Raw genomic sequence first — 9,822 nt, 5'->3', positions numbered from 1 at the left:
CTAATACACAGCATATCCCACCTAACACATACCGAATTTCCGAATCCAGCCAAATTTTTTCGAATCCGAAACAAATTCATTCGAATTTTTCAGACGGAAACAAAATTTTCAATCATGCACATATCTACCCTGTACCTCCCAGTCTTTTCTTTGCCTCTCCAGCAGAAGATGAAGATTTGAGGTGCTCAAGATCATTTCTGGAAAGAGGATCTTTGATCCAGGGGTTCCCCTCATAAGGTGAAACTTTGAAGAGAGGGTCATAACAGAGTACTTGGCTGAGTAATGTAATCCTCCTGCAGGAGCTTTTGACCACAAGCCTGCCACAGGTGTAATTGGGACTGGTCCTTCAGCCTCCTAATGTTTGGCCATGTAGTTTCACCCCCACAATGAAACATATGTTGTTCAATGCAGTACTGCATGGGCTCTCTACTGTACACAAGCATTGCAGCTGGGTAAGCACAGTAGAGTGGGTGTTCTGCTAGGTAAGTGCTTTTGTTTCATACAAGTGGTGAGAGTCATTACTCCAGGGAATTGATCTGCCATGACAGTCTTCTTGGATGCGAGTCTGGCATGAAAACAAGCAAGCTGTGTCACTCCCAGAATTTTGAGTGCCCACATCTCCTATCCCCTTTTGGGATTGTAGTGCTGGGGACTCCAGATAAAGACGGTGAACAAGCCAGAGATGGAAAGAACCTCTCACTACCGGTGGTCATAAGCGTAGTGAGAATGTACTAATACTAAATTGTGTGGCTACTTTACACACTTTTAAAGAAGGATCCATTACAGCATACCAAACAGATTGTTTTAAGAAGAATATCTCCCTGTATGTCCACAAGTCTGGATTAAGAAACAGTGACTGCAACCCTGAGATATACATGGAAGAATTACTTGTGAGTAAACATATGTAAGGGCCCAGGTCTTAAATACCCACAATGGAAAAATGGGGCTGTATGTATGTCACGTTTTAATGAAGAAGCCAACAGGGAGGGAACATAATGTGAGGTAACTTTAAAGGGATAGCCTAGTCAAAAATAAACTTTCATGACTCAGATAGGGCATGCAATTTTGAACACCTTTCCAATGTACTTTTATCATCAATTTTGCTTTGTTCTCTTGGTATTCTTAGTTGAAAGCTAAAACTAGGAGGTTCATATGCTAATTTCTTAGCTTTTGAAGGCCACCTCTTATCTGAATGCATTTTTTTTTTAAAATCACAACTAGAATACGTTAGTTCATGTGTGCCATATAGATAACATTGTGGTCATGCCCATATAGTTACCTAGGAGTCAGCACTGCTTGGCTACAATGCAGTCTGCAGAGGCTTAGATACAAGGTAATCACAGAGGTAAAAAGTATATTAACCCCTTAACGACCAAGGATGTGCTAGATACGTCCTCCAAAAAATGTCCCTTAACGACCGTAGACGTATTTAGTCAGTCCTTTGTCAAAATGAGTGCTGGAAGGCAAGCGATTGTGATCGCTTCCAGCCACTCTCAGGGTACTGCAGCGATGCCTCGATATTAAAGGGACAGTCTACACCAGAATTTTTATTTTTTAAAAAGATAGATAATCCCTTTATTACCCGTTCCCCAGTTCTGCATAACCAACACAATTATATTAATATACTTTTTAACTCTGTGATTATCTTGTATCTAAGTCTCTGCAAACTGCCCCTTTATTTCAGTTCATTTGATAGACTTGCAGTTTAGCCTATCAGTGCTGGCTCCCAGGTAACTTCATGTGCATGAGCACAGTGTTAACTATATGAAACACATGAACTAACACCCTCTAGTGGTGAAAACTGTTAAAATGCATTCTGAAAAGAGGTGGCCTTCAAGGGCTAAGAAATTAGCATATGAATCTCCTAGGTTAAGCTTTCAACTTAGAATACCAAGAGAACAAAGCAAAATTGATGATAAAAGTAAAATGGAAAATTATTTAAAATTACATGCCCTATCTGAATCACAAAAGTTTATTTTTGGACTAGACTGTCCCTTTAAGCATCATGCAATACCCTCCGGTCAGTAACCGATACAGCTATACTACAGAAAGAAAAAAAAAATCTGTTTTCTAAAAAGTAAAAATTGCAGCAAACTGGGTACTGGCAGTTTTTTTTAAAACAAATTCATCATATTTTATCATTTATTTTATAGGAAATTATATGATATGATGAAAATAATGGTATCTTTAGAAAGTCCAATTAATGGCGAGAAAAAACATATATAATATGTGTGGGTACAGTCAATGAGTAAGAGGAAAATTACATCTAAACACAAAGACCACAGAAATGTAAAAATAGCCCTGGTCCCTAACGGTAAGAAAATGGAAAAGTGCTGTGGTCACTAAGGGGCTAATATAACATTGTTGGTTATGCAAAACTGGGAAATATATCTTTGTATTTGTCATTTTAAACAATAACAATTCTGGAGTAGACTGTCCCTTTAAGTACGGAACAATGCTTAACCTGTCATCTGATTCTCTTGCACAGTGTTTTAGTTTATCTGCTTATACACATATGCCGAAACCTGTGAATACTTGTCTATTATTTGTCCATGTATGTTTGTAATAAATATTTTACGTTATCTCTGGAGTCTCAATATATGGTACCTACACATCTATTTCACTGAGAGCTCTTTAAAGTGTGATTATTATAATCGGTCTTGTGAAATGCATGTAGCCTGCTAAACAAACCACTATTATCCATTTTTTCCTTTAAGGAGATATTGGTGGACTGTGCAGATCCCATTTCTAGGTACCTGATAATTCCATCCACCTGGATAAATCTATTCATCTGAATAAGTGGTTTCCGCTTCTACAATTTGGACTATATATAATTTCTTGATTACTTGGTTTTATTCACTTATTATTTTTGTATTGTATTTTTAAAGTGTTTATCACCATTTGTGTTTACCTGCATTATTTTTTATTTCCTTAGAGGAATATGTTCACTGTGTTCCTGTGGTGCTTACTTGATGCTTCAAAGAATCCTTGAAGATGGAAAAATGTGTCTGTGGGTAATGTTTTAGAGCCTGTTTAAGTCCAACTTAAAGCGTCATGAAACCCAAATTTTTCCTTCCGTGATTCAGATAGATCATACAATTTTAAACAAATTTCCAATTTACTTTTTATCATCTAATTTGCTTCATTCTCTTGGTATCCTTTTCTAAAGAAGTCGCAATGCACTACTGGGAGCAAGTTAACACACTGGGTGAGCCAATAACATGCAGCCACCAATCAGCTTCTCCTGAGCCTACCTAGGTATCCTTTTAAAGATACAGAGAGAAAAAAACAACAAATTAGATCATAGATGTAAATTGGAAAATTGTTTCAAATCACTCGCTCTATCTGAATCATGAAAGAAAATATTTGGGTTTTATGTCCCTTAAAAATAATAATAATCTTCCTTAAAGGAAACTATATACCAAATCAATGCTGTGAGTATATCATTAAGATGCTGCTATAGTGTAACATCTTGATTAGGAATAAAATCTGTGATCCAATCAAAGGTGTTGAAGCAGGATATCTGTATAAAATTTGGTTGAGTTAAATTTTTGCATATTTCAAATTTACTTAGGAGAAAGTATGTGTGATAGCAAGCATGAAGATTGCTCAGTTGCAGGGTAACATCTAGTTTGGTATAAGAATGATTTTTTGAGAGTTGAAGTAATAGTCTGTATGTAACTCGACAGAACTTACCTGACTCACATCATCCATATAAGTCACTACTCAAGGAAAGTCTATATTCTATTATCAGTTTGGTCATCTGAAATCTGTGCCTGGGAATTTATCTATATAATTTAGTCTTCTTTTAAGAAGAGTATAACAGAGGCTACTATACAGAATAATCGATGTTGATACCAACTAGGGGTCTCAGTGCAATACTAGTATTTGGACCTTTTTAAATTAATACTGGCAATATTGAATAGTGTCACAGATACCAGGCTGCCAAGGCTACTCCCACCCCCCTACTACCTGGCTCACTGTTTTTTACACTATTTGTGGCCCTTTCATGGCTTACGGTATCTCCCAAACTCTTCCTGTTTCTTGTTTTGCTGTTTGTACCTCCTCATGGAAGAGCTGAGCACATACAGCCTGATTCCTTTCTGGCTGGCCAGGCTCCTGGAACTACTGGCCAGCTGAATTACCCCTGACGCCCACTGACCTTTACCCCAGGTTGCTCCAGCGGCCCTTTGCCCCAGAGCTTCGCTCTTTTGGGGATTGGTATCTCCAAGAGAGGGCAAGAGGTGGGGTGATTGCCGGAAGGGAGCTCCCTTGGGAACTTGGGGTTTTGGACCCCCTTCTACAACCCTACTCCCCCTGGCTTTGATCCTCTGCTGCTCTGGCCCCCAGCGACAGATCATGTGGCTTTTTGGACTGGAACACCTTGGGGCCCGGAGCTCTCCATTGGTACCTGGGGATAACCACTGCTCCCTCTGGATCACCCCGAAACCACCACCTCTGTGTTACAGAGACTGTATGGGATTATGGATGCTATGGGGGGCGCCAGTCTGTCTGGAGGGGAGGGAATGGCGGGATATCCGGGGGTCAGATATGACCCTTATCATGATGAGCTGGGTGTATATAAGTGTGTGTGTTTCACAATAAAATCTGTTCGTGTTTCACCTGAATACTGGTTTTGTCTGGTTATTTGGGTGGACTCTGGCTATAATCCCTTTTCTCAACTCTATAACTACAAGTTCCAGGTATAGGAAGGACCCTCTTGGTGAAGCTACCCAGTCGGGGTAGCCGCAGTCTGTCACAACTGGTTGGCAGCGGTGGGATACTTACGTCTACCTGGGACATCCAAACCACCAACTGAGCCCTCTTCGGATGGAGCAGCAGTACTCTGAGCTCAAAAACAGTACGCTCAAAGATTTAATGGAGACTTGTGGGCAAGTGGCTGGCAACAAGTCAAAGGCAGCGATCATCGCCGAGCTAATGGAGGGTGATCGAGCTAGTGAGCCCGGCAGCAGACGAGGCAGTGACTGGCCTAGCGAGGCATCAACAGGCAGGACAGAAATGTCCGAGATCCAGAGGGAGGTCCTGTGGCAACGCCCTCTACGAGAACACACCACCACAGGAAATTATCACTCGGATAATTGCCGACACCACCTGCCTCAGGATGTTGAAGGTCCAGAAGTCTCTGGGGGAGCCATGCCGGTGACTCTGGGGCCTCCTTCTCCTCCAAAGAAGCTACCTCATGAGACTTTCTCTGCCTTTAAAGATGGAGATGAGGAGATAGACATATACCTCCAAGTGTTTGAGATACAGTGTAAACTACAGGGCATTAGCAAGAAGTTTTGATAGAACCAACCAGCGCCTACGGGAGGCTAAAAAAAACAAAGAATGGATACAATATGTTTAGTCAAAAAAATGATTTAATTTATTTAAGATAAAGAGTATTTTTTTCTTTTAGTCAAAAATACGTTCATAGGACTGAATAAAAATATGTATATAAAAAAATATTTCAAGGGATATGTTTCCTGTCAAAATGCCCAAATTTAAAACAAATAACGGTTGGCCAACCTAAAATAAAACAGGATATTTCATATATCACAATAACCTAGCATTTAAAATCTCTGACAGTGACTCTGAAATAACGCTGAAAGAAACATAGATATTGTGATATATTTTTGTAGTGATTCTGCACAGTATCACTCACACTGTATCAGTGAGAAACTAACGCTGCGTTAGTGTATTACCTTTACAATTTGGAATTAAAATAGGTGTGATAATTGTTTCACAGTTTCTCAAGAAAATTGTTTAGCAACAGTTAGCTCCTTGTGCCTATGGGGATAACAAGCAGCAAGTAGAGAGTCAATACTCTTTCGAATATCCAAAAGTTCCAAAAGGTACCTGGGTTCCGTGGACAAGTGCACTTGTTCCTAGGTTGTTTACCTGATCCGTTGACAGTATGTAATCCTCGCCGGTTATGGAGCCGTCAGTTGCCTTTCGGCGTTCTCCCGCTGTGTGAACAGAGACCGCGCCTTCTCCAGAAGGGGCTCTGATTGGTTCACTTCTTGGAGGTGTTGTCGTTCTATCGATATTGACGGCTCTGCGGCAGTGATCCCTGTTTATCTCTGTATGGAGTTGTAAGCAACGCGTTTCCGCTGAACCTAATCAGCCTTTCTCAAGCTATCTCTTCATACTGTTTCGGTAGTTTAAATATCCAATCCTTTACTCCCATTGGCTCATTCATATTAATTCTTGCTTTACAGTTTTTTACACTATTTTATCAGCATACTTGTGTGTGTACACCATATATAAACACCACCAAATTTATATAAATCAAACGTAATCTGAAAAATACATGTAAAATCATATATTAAAAACTTATATTCAAAATTTGGGAATTTTGATCAATTAAACATGATCTAAGACACCAATTGAATCACCAGGAGTTACAACTTAAAGAGAAGTGGACATATTTTTATGTCTTGGGCATAGTTTCTTATAAAAAATGTTACAGAATTTAAGAAGAACCGTAGTTCTTAATATTTAGTAACTTAATAATATACATTCTTTGCGTGTAGTTCTTACATGGTAAAAATATTTTGGTATGTTCATTTTATTATTTGCCAACAGAAGCTGTGTGTGATTATTTTTGATACAAAAGTGGGGAATTTGCAGATAGTCTTAAGTAGTATTTCTAGTATTTAAAAATAGAGGATTTAAGAATTTAGGATAATCCGACAGGAATATATAAGATGTTTCTTAAACACCATCTAGACAAGGCCCAAGAAGTAGGCATCCTGAACAATAAAGAATATGACTTCTTACTCCCTCAATTCCCTATTATGCCAGTTCTCTATTGAAAACTCAGAAAAAGAGAGGAATAAAGATCTTCCGGTAGCTAAACACTTTAGAACATGTTGTAATAACAACTTACAATTTTTTAGCTTCACAGTAATAACCAAATTAAATGAGAAAAAAAGAGGTGGTAATTTATCAAATATACTACTACAGAAAGAGGCCAAGTGGATCTTCAAACTCCAAACATTAAAACCAAAAGTATTAAACTTAGACTTCAGTTTAAATTGCTTCCTAAATTCTTAAATCCTCTATTTTTAAATACTAGAAATACTACTTAAGACTATCTGCAAATTCCCCACTTTGTATCAAAAATAGGCGCACACAGCTTCTGTTGGCAAATAATAAAATGAACATACCAAAATATTTTTACCATGTAAGAATTACACACAAAGAATGTATATTATTAAGTTACTAAATATTAAGAACTACGGTTCTTCTTAAATTCTGTAACATTTTTTATAAGAAACTATGCCCAAGACATAAAAATATGTCCACTTCTCTTTAAGTTGTAACTCCCGGTGATTCAATTGGTGTCTTAGATCATGTTTATTTGATCAAAATTCCCAACTTTTGAATATAAGTTTTTAATATATGATTTTACACGTATTTTTCAGATTACATTTGATTTATATAAATTTGGTGGTGTTTATATATGGTGTACACACACAAGTATGCCGATAAAATAGTGTAAAAAACTGTAAAGCAAGAGTTAATATGAATGAGCCAATGGGAGTAAAGGATTGGATATTTAAACTACCGAAACAGTATGGAGAGATAGCTTGAGAAAGGCTGATTAGGTTCAGCGGAAACGCGTTGCTTACAACTCCATACAGAGATAAACAGACCGACGAGGGATCACTGCCGCAGAGCCGTCAATATCGATAGAACAACAACACCTCCAAGAAGTGAACCAATCAGAGCCCCTTCTGGAGAAGGCGCAGTCTCTGTTCACACAGCAGGAGAACGCCGAAAGGCAACTGACAGCTACATAACCGGCGAGGATTACATACTGTCAACTGATTTACCTAAACAACCTAGGAACAAGTGCACTTGTCCACGGAACCCAGGTACCTTTTGGAACTTTTGGATATTCGAAAGAGTATTGACTCTCTACTTGCTGCTTGTTATCCCCATAGGCACAAGGAGCTAACTGTTGTTAAACAATTTTCTTGAGAAACTGTGAAACAATTATCACACCTATTTTAATTTCAAATTGTAAAGGTAATACACTAACGCAGCATTAGTTTCTCACTGATACAGTGTGAGTGATACTGTGCAGAATCGCTACAAAAATATATCACAATATCTATGTTTCTTTCAGCGTTATTTCAGAGTCACTGTCAGAGATTTTAAATGCTAGGTTATTGCGATATATGAAATATCCTGTTTTATTTTAGGTTGGCCAACCGTTATTTGTTTTAAATTTGGGCATTTTGACAGGAAACATATCCCTTGAAATATTTTTTTATATACATATTTTTATTCAGTCCTATGAACGTATTTTTGACTAAAAGAAAAATATACTCTTTATCTTAAATAAATTAAATCATTTTTTTGACTAAACATATTGTATCCATTCTTTGGGTTTTTTAGCCTCCCGTAGGCGCTGGTTGGTTCTATCAAAACTTCTTGCTATTGGTCATCCCCTGGGGATATTGAGGAAAACCCCTCTGAACACACCAGTTTACACCCTCTATCTTGCGCCATCTATAAAAATCCACTAACTTAAAACTACAGGGCATTGCCAGTGCTGACCGAGTCACCCTCCTGATTGGGAAACTTTCAGGGAGAGCCTTGAATGTTTTCAAAGCTATCCCTTCGGAGGACAAGAGGAAATATGACCGGGTGAAGGAACGCATCCTAGCCCGATATGAGGGGCAGCCTTTCATGGAGTGGGCGCACCAGTTCACCTGCTCCCTGGACTACTGGTTTGCAGGCTGCCAGGTAACTACCCTGGTCGAAGCCTCCCAGCTCATTCTTCTCGAACACTTCTACGATCATTCCCCACCGTAGCTACGTGAGTGGGTCCGGGGATCGGAAGCCCTAGACAGCTGCTGTCCTAGCTGATCAGTTCCTGGATGCTCGGCGTCAGGTGCAACCCAAGCCTCGCCCGGTGGGTCGCTCCACTGCAGCTCCGGCTTGCCCTCCAGTGGCTCCAGGCCAGCCAACACAACCCCCACCCCTCCGGGCCCAGTCCTCCCCGAAAGATGGGAATCCAGTGCTACGAATGCAATCAGATGAGACATGTCCGAGCCAACTGTCCGGCGGTGGAAAAAGCAAGGAATCCAGCCCTGACCCAATGGACAAGAACACCTGCTGGGAGCTCCAAGGCCTCCACTCACTGCTTGGAGGCGGAGAGCCCCACTGACCATGCTGCTTGGACAGAGGAAAAGTTTGGGGTCCTACACGAGGTGGACCCCATAAAAGCAGCAACAGATGACAACCGCCTGCACCACCGCCAGGTCATCTGGATCTATGGCCAGCAGGCACAGGGACTGCGGGACAGCAAAGCAACTGTTACCCTTGTCCAGCCACACATGGTCACCAATTTGGAACCAACACAGAAGTTCATTACAGTTTGTGTGGATGGGGGTAAGGTGCTCCGGATCCCTACAGCACAGGTTCACCTGGATTGGGGTGCCGGCTCCTGAGCTGTGGAAGTAGGGTTCATGAATCATTTACCCAAAGAGGTCTTTCTGGGAAACGACTTGGGGCACCTCATCTCCTCATTTGTATTGGATAGCCCCACTGAGGCTTACCCAGTTACCAGCCACCAGCAAGCCAGACGTCAGACCACTGCACATGATTTGGGGACCCAGGTAAGCCACTATACCCCGACTCTTACCCTGACCACCTGGGCATCCCCTACCAACTTCATACAGGAGACCTTGAGGGACCCGACATTAGCTCCCTACCATGCCTGGGCAGGGACCGACCCAGGGGGGCTAGGAGAGGACCGTTTTGAGTCGGACAGAGAGCTCCTTTACAAGGTTATAGGGAGGGGGAGGC

This window comes from Bombina bombina, chromosome 3 (genome assembly GCF_027579735.1).
Source record: "Bombina bombina isolate aBomBom1 chromosome 3, aBomBom1.pri, whole genome shotgun sequence".
Taxonomy (NCBI): domain Eukaryota; kingdom Metazoa; phylum Chordata; class Amphibia; order Anura; family Bombinatoridae; genus Bombina; species Bombina bombina.
This window is presented reverse-complemented; position numbering follows the sequence as displayed.